This window comes from Myodes glareolus, chromosome 2, assembly GCF_982192425.1.
Source record: "Myodes glareolus chromosome 2, mMyoGla1.1, whole genome shotgun sequence".
NCBI lineage: Eukaryota > Metazoa > Chordata > Mammalia > Rodentia > Cricetidae > Myodes > Myodes glareolus.
This window is the reverse complement of record NC_142027.1, coordinates 35,983,131-35,995,571: the sequence shown is the minus strand read 5'-3', so window position 1 is coordinate 35,995,571 and position 12,441 is coordinate 35,983,131. Positions and strand designations below refer to the sequence as shown.

The window sequence follows — 12,441 nt, the reverse complement described above, 5'->3', positions numbered from 1 at the left end:
AGTATGTGCAATAATTTTGTATCTACTGAATAATTTTAATATGTTATAAATATACAATTTCTCTTTCCTTTTATGTCAACAGTGTATCAAATTAAGGTAATTTTTTTCAAGCTTTATGTCTTTCTGGAGGTCTCTCACAAACTAATGAAGTAGAATAAAATGTTTTGTGAAATACAGAATTTGAAGCATAGAATTTAAAGAGATAGGAATAATATGACCACATTGACAGCATTACTACTTTGAGGCAGGAAATGACACAGAGATTGAAAGACAGAGTTTTAATACTGATGAAGACCCTGGCTACTCTGTCTTTGTTGGTCACTGGTTTCATTTTGTTAAAAGATTCATTTTCTCTTTCTGCCATTTTGTTTCAACCACATATGTTATGACAACGAAATTAAACATTCTCATTAAACTCCTTCAGAGAGTCACTGTGTGCAATCAGCATTGTGGCATGTTGATTATTGTTTTGCTGTTGTTATTGTGTTTCGTTTTTGTTTGCTTTTTTGTTGGTTTTTAGTTTTTTTGTTTGTTTGTTTGTTTTTGTTTTTGTTTGTTTGTTTGTTTTTCACAGGCATATAAACTATTTATTAACAGCAAAGGCCAGGGACTCGTTTCTTCTTGGATACACCCACAGTGCCGCCCCGGCGGCCTGCGGTCTTGGTGTGCTGGCCTCGGACACGAAGGCCCCAGCAGTGGCGCAGTCCCCTATGTGCCCGAATCTTCTTCAGTTGCTCTAGGTCCTCGCGCAGCTTGTTGTCCAGGCCGTTGGCCAGAACCTTAATGGCAGTGATGGCAAAGGCTATTTTCCGTCGCCCATCGATGTTGGTGTTGAGTACTCGCAGGATGTGCTGGAACTTCTCAGGGATCACGAGAGACATGGCGGCACAATCGGCGGCGTGTAGGCCTCCCGTGGAAAAGCTGGTTTTTAGTTTTTTAAGAAAGGATCTTATATAATTGGCTTCAACCTTTCTATGTAATGAAAGTTGGGTTTGAACCTTGAGCTTGTTCCCTCTTCTAAGAACTAAAATTACAGCCAAGTGCCATCACACCTGACTCACTACATTTAAAAAAATACATTTATTGGCTACTGATTTGATTATTGTGTATTGCAAACACATCAAATAATCAAACTTTAATCCATAAAATTTTATTATAAGGTATTGTTCAGTTCATTGGCCCAATATGGTCCCAGTACATTTTTAAAAGTTGAAATATAATATGCTATAGAAAATTTCTTTTCTGATCCTGTCTATTGGTGCTCTATAGGCTTCTTGTACCGTCATAAGCACCTCTTTTCTCTTGGTGGGGGAAACTTTAATCTTTGATTTTACTAAAGGTATTTTCTGTGCTTTCATCACAGTTTTCTTCTGGTGTAGGGGGGTCTTCTTTCTATGTGTTGCTTTCATTGGTCAAATAAAGAAACTGCCTTATCTTTTTGATAGGACAGCAGTTTAGATAGGTGGAGTAGACAGAAAAGAATTTTGGGAGAAAGAAAGGAGGGTCAGGCAGATGCCATGGCTCTCCTTTCCGACACGGTAAGCCACAGTCAAGTGGTGATACAGATTATTAGAAATGGGTTAGATTAATATGTGAGAGTTAACCAATAAGAGGTTAGAACTAATGGGCCAGACAGTGTTTAAATGAATACAGTTTCTGTGTAATTATTTCGTGTGTAAACTAGCTGGGTAGCTGGGTGACAGGAAGCAGCCTGCTGCTCTTATTTTACAACATTCTTCTTCTATGCCCATAATTCAGAGGCTATTCCCAAAACTTTCTCGTTTTCCAGTCATATATTTTTTAAAAAACTTCTCATTGATATTTGCTTGACAATCCTGTTCCCCTTCATTGTCTTCCATCACTGAGTCTATTTTTCACATGAGTTATTCTGTTGCTGGGACTTTCTGCTCAGGGTTTTTTATTGGTTTATTGAATTTTTTTAAATATTTTTACTTATTTATTATGTGTCCAGTATTGTGTTTGCACATACACTGTGTGCCAGTAGAGGGCACCAGATCTCATTGCAGATGGTTGTGAACCACCATGTGGTTGCTGGGAATGGAATTCAGGACCTATGAAAGAACATCCAGTGCTCTTAACCACTGAGCCATCTCTCCAGCCCTAGGTTTTATTGGAATTTTTATCCACAGCATCATTTCAGCTTGCATTTTCATAAAAAATTCAACCTGCGTCCTCATGATTTGGACAGACTATTCATTTCACACATTTCTTTGTCTTTGTCTTCTTTGAATTGCTGACCATAATCACAATAATTTCTTTTTGTTCCTTTTAAGTTCTTACACATCATTTTCACAAGGGGTCACTACCGTGGAATGTGCATTTTATTAAAGTGATATGTTGTTTTGGTTTTTTGCATTGTTTTTATTTCTGAGTTGGGATTTGCACATCTGGGATTAGTTTGTTGGTTGAGTTTTTCCTTGTTTCCCATTCAAGTCACCTTTCTCCTTTTAGCAGAGATGTTCTGGATAGGGTTAATTCATAGCAGGGTCAGGATTTTCTCTCTTTGTATGAGATTTAAGAATAAAGTCTCTATCCAGGTCTTCTGTATGCTCTGGTGCCATCAGCAGTTTGGTCAGGCTTCTCCTGACTGTGTAGTCTGGACCTGGTCTCAAGGGGAAATAAGGCAACTGGAGTGCCCCAGTCTGGCGGTTGTCAGGGATTCTGCAGCATCTGTCCAGAAGTGTCTCCAAAATTCTGAACCAAATACCCAATTGCCTTCACATCACAAACTTTAGTTTGAAGCAGTATGTATCGTGCCCTATTGGTTCAATCCTCACCTGTTTTTCTATTGCACATGCTAGTTTTACAAATGATATTCTCATCTTCTCATGTAATCCCATTGAGACATCGTGATTTTGCACCTAACCATTCTGTCTCTGTCAGTCCATAACAGGTACTTTTGCATAACTGTCACCAGAAGTTGTCTGAAGGGACAACTTAAAGGGAAAAGGATTGGGGCCCTGATTTTCACAAGATTCAGCACCTGATCGCTTAGCCCAGTGTGCCTGCACAGAACTTAATGGAGGTGCAAGCATGTGGACAAGGAAGTTCTGCACCTCAGATGGAGGGGAATCAGGGAGAAATGGAAAGTATACAAGGTAAGATGTCACTTCAATGCCCTCCTCCCAGTGACCTACTCCTTTCAACCAGGTCTCACCTTCAACAGTTTCCTCCAGTGGCCACTGACTAGTCTAGACAAACGTTGGATTCATTGGTGGATGAAATGATGGGTTGGGTCACAGTCTACATGACCCAATTGTCTCTGTGAACGCTCTCACACACAGGTGACTTTTACTAACCCCTCTGGTGGCTCTTAATTCATGCATGCTGGCAATTAAGATTAAGCACCAGACATTCCTCCTCTCATCCGATTTGCTACAGATTCTTTTGCTTCTCCATCCTAAGGGTCTTTCGAGTCTGTCTATCATCACGTATCATCAACCAGCATCAGCTTATGAACAGAGCGCCCTGACAGCCTTGTCACTATTCCCACTGCAAATGTTTGCAGCTGCCTTCCTCCTCCCTCATTATCTAGATTCACACGAATCTTTTTAAAATGCATAGGTGATCACGTTACTTTGTTATAAGTCATTACATCTACTTCCTGCTGCTCTCAAGGTGAACTTGCGAGTCTCTGGCTTGGATCCCCAGTCTTTAAACATCTCATCTTTTCGTGTCACTACAACTCTTCAATTGCAGTCTACTTTGCTACCTTAGCTACAACTAAGGCGATTCACTCACTTCTTGGACAATAATTCTTGTTTCTGTGTTTTGGCATCTTCTGTCTTTTCTACAATACATTTTCAAATTCTTTACCTGGTTTTATGCCCATGTGCGTACACACACACACACACACCATGCAGTGAGACTTCAAACATAATTAAAGACTAGACCAAAAGAAAAAAGATGTTTTTATTTAGACCTATTTGTCACACAGACCTGTAGCTACCTGCCTTTCATTTCCTCAGCTTGCATTTATTTGTATTTTTTTTTTGAGACAGGGTTTCTCTGTACTTTGTAGCCTGTCCTGGAGCTAGCTCTTGTAGACCAGGCTGATCTCGTACTCACAGAGACCTGGCTGCCTCTGCCTCCCAAGTGCTGGGATTTTTAAAAAATATTTTGAAAGAATTATTCTTCATATCTTAATGTCTGTGAGTACAGGAATTATGACCACTTGTCACTGTGTAGTGAATATTGGTTCTTAATATTTGTTTAGTAAGCAAATTAGTAAGCAGTATAAACAATTACATAAATTTTCCAGGATTGCTAATAGCTAACAATTTACTCGTGTTCATTAGATATTGACATTAGAGTGCCTACACACCTATTTCCGTCCTTTCAGACAGAACTATCCATGTATACCTTGAGAATGGTGGGAGGGCCTGATGTTGTAGATTCATATTACATGCCATTATTTTCCATTTTATCTGTGTGGAAACTGAATATATACAATGAAGAAACCTGTCCAGTCTCCTAGCTAGAAAGCAATGACTGATAAATAGTGCAAAGAAAACTGATCCCAGGACCAAAATTTGTACTCATCCTGCAAGACTTTTTTGGTTACTGACTTCTGATTCCTTTTAAATTTTACTTTAGCCCAGAGTTACTGTCTTAGTTAGGTTTCTTTTGCTATGAAGAGACACCATGACCACAACAATTCATAAGAAAAAAAAAGTAATGCTATTAATGTTGTTATTAGTGTATTCATACACTGTCACTTCTACAGCTACTAAAATGTGTGATGTAGGAACTACAAAGTTCTTAAACCTTAAAATAATCATGGCAAATATTAGACATTTTGCTGCATTAATTATTTCAAACAGCTCTTAACTCATTAGCTAATAATACAGTCAGTGAGTCCCAACAGAGTTAATGTTCTGCCAAACCATACTACTTACAATCATCCTACAACTCTAGATGAGAGAATTGATACTAATGACTCTCTGTTTTATTTCCTTATTAGTTTTTTGTTGTATTTTTATTTTGTGAAATATTTGGAACTAATTTATCTCCCTCAGAACTCTTGCTGGATGTGACTTGGTAGTACTTTATTTTGATGCCTCCCAGTCAGCTCTTGCTTCCTGTACACTTCATCATTTTCTTTATAGTGCCAGTTTTACCAAGCTAAAGAATGTCTTATATCCTTGGCTTTAATAATGCATTTATCTTCTAATTTTCATGTCTCGATGTTTAATCTTTAACCCAAACAAGCTATATGTAAGATAAAATGCCCATTGTTCTTCAGTGTTACCTGAGAGTCTCATTTAGCTCCAGTGAAATAAATCAAAAAGCCAGGTGTGTTACCCCTACACCTATAATCCCAGGCTCAGGAGACTGACAGAGGACTGCAAATCAGAGGCCAGCCTTGACTACAGAGCAAGGCTGGAGTGGGAGTGGTCACCAAACCTGACTACACAGGTGAGTTGGATCTAAAGGACCTACGCAGTAGAAGGAAAGAACTAACTACCTCAAATTGTCCCTGAATTCTATATATATTCAATGGTACATGCACACACATGCACACACACGCACACACACACACACACACACACACACACACACATACACGTTAATATGCATGCATATACACCACAGAAAGAAAGAAAAAAAGAAAGAAAGAAAGAAAGAAAGAAAGAAAGGAAGGAAGGAAGGAAGGAAGGAAGGAAGGAAGGAAGGAAGGAAGAAAGGAAGGAAGGAAGGAAGAAAAAGAAAGAAAGAACCTGACTGTCGGAGGGAAGAAAGAAGAACAGAACTTACTGTAATCATCTTGAACTTGCTTATATTTCTCACTTTACCTTCAATGTGCAGACAGATTTCTCTTGCCAAAAAATATCATTAACCTTTTGTGTGTCTTACATCTTTGTTGTGGAGGAAAAGATTTAAGTCCTAGTCACCCCCAAAGCTGAATTCATTCTCTAATTCTGATAAGGTGTTGTTTTTCCAAGAATATTGTGTAGGGTACTCGATTTACACAACTATTAATAGTGATGTTTTTACTTTCTTTCTTTTCTTCCTTCACTTCTTTCTCCCTTTCTTTCCTTCTCTCTCTCTCTCTCTCTCTCTCTCTCTCTCTCTCTCTCTCTCTCTTTGTTAGGCAAAGTCTCACTAACTCAAGCTGTCCATAAGCTCACCATGTGGATGAATGGATTTTTATTCACATTTATGTTTTCATGCGATGCTAACAATCTCACCTAAAGGTCCTATCTGTGCCAGGCAAGCACTCTAGAAACTTAGCTATGTCCCCAGTCTATTTTGGTGACTTTTCTAATAGGGAAAAAAGCAGATGTATCATATCTATTCAGTGAACACAAAACTTCCCTGGTTTGGAAAAAATATGTTTCCCTAGTTTAAAATAAACAAATAGGTATATAAATAAGTGTCGGCATTTTTTTTTATCTTTTTCTACTACCACTACCACATATTCAAGTATATTTTTTATAGTACTTTACTCTTTTTGGTTGTCTTTGATAACCAATAACCACCCACTTTGCTATATTTTTTTCTGGATTAACTCCTCCTTAGAAAACACTGCAATCTCCTAGGTTACTCCAGTTGACACTGACTTCCTCCTTCATCACTTCAACCGTTTCCCCTCATGAGTGATCCTCAACACAGTTTTATGGGTTGTCTTGCATACACACCAAGTTCTCTTATCATCAGTTCACTAATTTTCCACATCAGTCACGAGAAGAGTTAAAGCCATTGTGATGCCTTGTATTCCCACTCACCAGCTGACACCCAAAGTCCCCATCCTTTGAGGGTCACCCTGCATCATCACTTTCTCTAGACACACTGATTGGCCAGTTGTTCCTCAGCCAGACAGATTCCCATCTTAGGAACTTTTCTGCTGGTTGCTTCTAGTTCCTGGTTAGTCTTCTCTTCCATAAACATTAACCTCCCGTTTGATCAGTGCTGCCTTCTAAGAAAGGCCTTTCACCAGCCCTTGTTTTAAAATGTTCCCTTACCCAGTTATTCCTATTTTCCCATTTGATGTTTCCTCTTTTTCTATGGAAAATTGATTATCATCTAACACTGCATAGGTATTAAAATAAGCAAAGGGGGAATAGTGTTACGTGGACACTAAATACACCTTCAGAAAACTTCATTGTGGCTAATTAGTTTTAATTTGGGAGATATTCAAGTAATCAATGATTCAGACAGTTTGATGAAGTAGTGAGTGTTTCTTTGTGCCTCTGTGGGACATAACAAATTTGGGGCATAGAAAAGAAAAATAAGACACAATAAAGAAGGACATCCAATTTTGTCTCTGATCACAGATAATAAAATAACTTTCTCCACTTCCTGACATAGACATATTTGCAGTCTCTTCTCTAACACGGAACCACAGACTTGCATTTAATTAGATAATAGATTCTGTACATTTGCACTTCCTGTAAAATAAAAGACCATCATTTTGACCTTTTTAATTGACTTAATCTGCCAAGATTCTGACCAAAGACTGTAACATTTTGACACTACATTTTGCAAAAAGCTTTTATATATTGAAGCTTGATCAAATTGAATAATATATGTGCAGGGACTGGAAATATGTACTTTGCTTAATATACTCAAATTAGCATAATTGGCTTAGAACCAAAAAGTGACTAGATGAATTACATCTTTTGAAAAATATAGATATTGAACAGACCACTCTTTCATGTAAGATATAAACAATATGTGTGTGTGTGTTTATAATTTATCTGGAATTTATATGAATGGAGTCAAGAAATAAGAATTGTTAGAACCAAAAATATGAATCATAAAAAAAGACTAATAGTATCATTGTCATTAGTATAAAAATAAGCAAATAATGTACATCATGAGATAGAAAGACAGTTAATTAAGAAGCCCCACAACAGTAGAAACATCTTAATATATATACATAAATGAAAGAAGTCTAAATGGAATCAACAAATAATTGGGAGAAAACCCCATCCCCAGCAAGACATCTCTCACCACCAAATGAAACCTCCAGTACAAGGAACAGGTTACATCTAATTGAGTTGTTGACCAAAAGGACTGCACATAATTCTCCAAGCAAACCAGGCTATTGCCACTGTTATTGGTTGCTCTACACAAAATAATGGTAAGGCCCTGTTGTTGAAGACATTATCTACCTAACTGATTAAACGTGGAAAAGACAAGTTGCTGCCTACCAAGAACCTTTACCCCTAGTGACTAGTGTCTATGGTACTGGAAAACACCATACCAGAGGGAAAGGTAACACCAGCAAAGCTATAAACCCTTCAGTGTACACCAGTGACCAGCCTACGTGATACACCGAAGCAATAGTGGCACAAAATCTGGGAGAGAAACCAACCATTATCTTTTTGAATTTGACGCCTCTATCTATGAGCTGGAATTTATGCCTGGCACTGTTCTAGTGTCCAAGAACTAGGACTAGGTAGGTCATGGACTGAGAGAAAAACAAAACACTCTTGTTCTGCTGAAGAAATAATCATGACTCATGATGACATTCTGCTATACCCTTAAGACAGAAATTCCTCCTGCAAGAGTAGTAAACAAATACAGGGATTCACAACTGAACGATGTTCAGAGAGTGAGACCTTGTTGCACTCAGTCCTAAATGGAAGACTTTCATCAAACCTCTCCCCTGAGGCATCATAGAATTTTGCAGAAGAGGAAGGAAAATTATTGTAATAGTCAGTGGGGATGGAGATCACCAAGTAAATATTGCCTTCCACACACAATAGGACTAATGTATATAAAAACTCACAGAGAGAGTGGTATCATGTACAGGGCCTGCACAGGTCAAACCCAGATGTGGTCACAGAGGGAAAGTGGACATGAACTCCCATTACTAACCCAAAGGCTACCCCCAGTTGAAACTACTCATGAAGAAGTAATAAGATTTCTCTACTAGGGACTCACTAGGTATACATACAAACTATGCCTAGGGACAGCAGTCAACTCAAAATAAACTCAGATATTTTTGTGCCGTAATGTTTTGCCGTGATAATTTTTTTAACCATACTGGTCCTTCGCTTATATATTATGGTTTCTGATTTTCTGCTTTTATGAGTTTTCTCTCTGTGTGAGTGTGTGTGTGTGTGTGTGTGTGTGTGTTTCTCTGAATGTACATATGGTTTTGTGTTTTTGTTTTCCTCTCTGTGTTTCTTTGTTTGCTTGTGTGGTTTCTTTGCTTTTTCCTATTCTGGTTTCTTTGGGGTTTTTACTTTCCTGTTTTCTAAAGAAAAAGAAAGAAGATGTAAAGTAACATGGGTGAGGAGGTGGGGAGGATCTGGGAGGAGATCAGGGAAGTGAAACCATGAACAGAATAGATTTTATGAAAAGTATTTCCAATCTCAAAAACAGATTGGAAAGAAGAAAAAAAGAGCCAAACTTGGGCTTCAGGTTGAATACTAGTTACTGTCTAGCCCTTAGCCCAAGGCAATGTACTAAAGGCAGAGAAGAAGGAATGAAAGGAGGGAGGGAGAAAGGGAGAAAGGAAGGGAGATGTGGAAGGCAGGGAAGCAGGAAAGTTTGTAGAACATTTAAAATACATTTACAGTATTTATAAATTATCTCAAGGAAGCCTGAAGTAAAAATAAATGGAAGGCAAATAAAGTTCAGATACCAGTACCCCCATATAGGGCACTATACTATATATAAGATAATCCCCATGTGAAACTCTAGTATACTTCTTCAAAACTTTGATTTAAAAAGTAATGATTACCATGGAGCCAAATCTTACAAGCATGCTTCAAAGCGGGGCACATGCTTGTAAGAGGTACCTTTTAGCAAAAGCATATATTTGCTGCCAGTTGTATTTAAAAGGTAGTGGTTGTTGAACACATAGAAATACAAAATGACTAAGGACTGAGAACAAAGTCTATACATCACTTCTAACGCCCTGTTCATTGAAGAGTTTTCCTTCTTTCCCTCTGTGTTTCCATTCCAGGTCTCCTTTCATCTAATAGTCTAGACATTTTATTGATGACATCATCACATGTGATCACCTGACAACTAATCTTTCAGGCCCTTGCCTTTTTCAACTGTGGTTACATCTCTTCCTCCCCACATAGTCAAACTCTTCACTTTGCCTCTTCACTAATAACAATACGTTAAAAATATCCATTTTAGCCTTTCAGTCACTGGTCACCATGGGATTTTCTTCTATATCCCTTGCAACTACACTCTTGATTATCCTCTGTATGATTATTAATCCACCACTGTGTCTTGACTGCATGAATAAACATTAGGGGGGCGACTTTAAAACAGAGACCCACTTTGGAGCACTGAACTGAGCTCCCCAAGGAGGGAGAACATGAGCATGAAAATCAGGACCACGAGGGATGCGTCCACCCACTGAGACGGTGGGACTGATATAATGGGAGCTCACCAAGGCCAGCTGGACTGGGAGTGATGGAGCATGTGATCAAACTGGACACTCTGAACATGGCTGACAATGAGGGCTGACTGAGAAGCCAAGGACAATGGCACTGAGTTTTGATTGTACTGCATGAACTGTCCTTGTGGAAACCTAGTCTCTTTGGATGCTCACCCTCCTAGACCTGGATGGAGAGGGGAGGACTTTCGACTTCCCACAGGGCGGGAGGGGAGGAGGTGAAAATTTTTAATAAATAAATAAATTTTTCAAAAGACTATTAGGGAAAAAAAGAATGTACTAGATTCTTTCATTTGCTCTCTAATCTACCTCCCTAGCTAAACCTCACTCCCAACCACATAAAGATTCAGAATTGGTGAACACATTTTGTCAATGAACAATCTAAAAAATATATTTTAAAAAGAAAATTCACCAAAATATTTTCAAGAAAAAAATTTCCCCAAAGGGAAATCAGAACTACGTGTGTGTGTGTGTGTGTGTGTGTGTGTGTGTTGTAACAATATATACAAAGTATATATAAAAAGAGTATATATACTCTTTATAAAATATATAAAAAGAATATATATATATATATCTTTATATCTCTTATATTCATATTCATATTTTTGAGTCTCATTTCTTATTACTGGCCCTACCTTGGCTTGCTGTGATAGCTTACCTTTCAGGTCAATGCTCAATATTAGATTTCCCCCACTTTTCTTTTCCTATCCTCCTCAATCTTTACAGGTCCTATTGGACATAAAAATGGGACTCCTACAGGTTTCTTTAGATTTTTAATATATGTAAAAATATAAGAATAAAATAATAAATATAAGAATATATGAATATATATATATATATATATATATATATATATATATATATATTCTCAGGGCTTCTAGAAGACATTGACTGCTTTTGCATAGTCATCTCCAAACTGATATCCCTGTAGCAATATCACACTTCTGAATCTATCACCTATATCCTGGCACTAAAGGCACTAAAGGCAGTCTCTTTCCACTCAATACTGATTTGCTAACTTTAGAGAGTCACACCAATTCCTACCTCATCGCCAATCCTCAAAGTAGTCAGTCTTCATGTACAATGATAATTCTGAAATGAGTTTGTCCATGAACCACATCCAACAGAAATGCTCATCCTGAAAACTGACTTACTCAACAAATGAGACCCATACTACTGAGGTGTGTGAACAAGGAGAAAGCTTAGCTACTCCACAGTTAGCTAGTGCACAGGTAGCAGGTGCTAAGAGAAAGCAGTTGGCCAAAGGAACTTATCTGCAACATGTTTCTCAGAAAAGGTAAAGCAGACAGTCTTAGGTGCTTTTTCTGTACTCATACAGAATTTCTTTATAGTTTACTTGTTTGAAGATTTATTGAGTCATGATTAACATATAAAAATTGTAAATAGTTCTTATATAAAACTTGATCGCATTTGAGGTAAGTATAAGTCCATGAAACCATCACCATAATCAATAAGATAAACTAACCCAACTCCCCCCAGACTTCTTCCTATGCTCTTCTGAAATCAAGCTTATAATCAATCCTTCTATCGTGTCAATGACACTCACTGTTAGAATTGTGATGCTGTGGACATTACCTTGCACCATCTTATAGTTCTTTATACATCTATCCTGTTGAAAGCCTGATGATGAACGCATGTAAGAAACCAGTTCCATATCCCAGCAACTTGTTTCCACTTCAGTGCTAAAGCCAGACCAGGGCTATCCTGCCTTGATTCCATGCTCTACACTAACCAGCAAGACCCCACAGACCACCAACAAGGACAACAATGATTAGGCTTTCAGATACCTAATTAATTAGTCCATAGATTCATTTGTAAAGTAAATATTTATTAATTCTTTGGGAATTGCATACAATATAGTTTGATCATATTCAGCCTCCCTCTTTCAGCTCCTCCCAGATCCATGCGCTGTTCTTTCTTTTTTAAACAGTTGACTCCGACTTGTGCTGTTCATAGATTCTTAGGTGTGGAGGATCCACTAAAATATGGTCAGCCAACATAAGGAGATCAAGGGGATTCGTATTGGAAGG

General features: G+C 38.0%; 1 protein-coding gene and 1 pseudogene across 1 annotated transcript in view; both read right to left on the bottom strand.

Annotated features, from left to right (window-relative positions):
- Csnk2a2ip (casein kinase 2 subunit alpha' interacting protein) overlaps positions 1–12,441 on the bottom strand; it is a 104,485-nt gene that overhangs the window by 52,316 nt on the left and 39,728 nt on the right. The window lies entirely within an intron of this gene.
- LOC125392688 (small ribosomal subunit protein uS13 pseudogene) lies at positions 571–907 on the bottom strand (annotated as a pseudogene).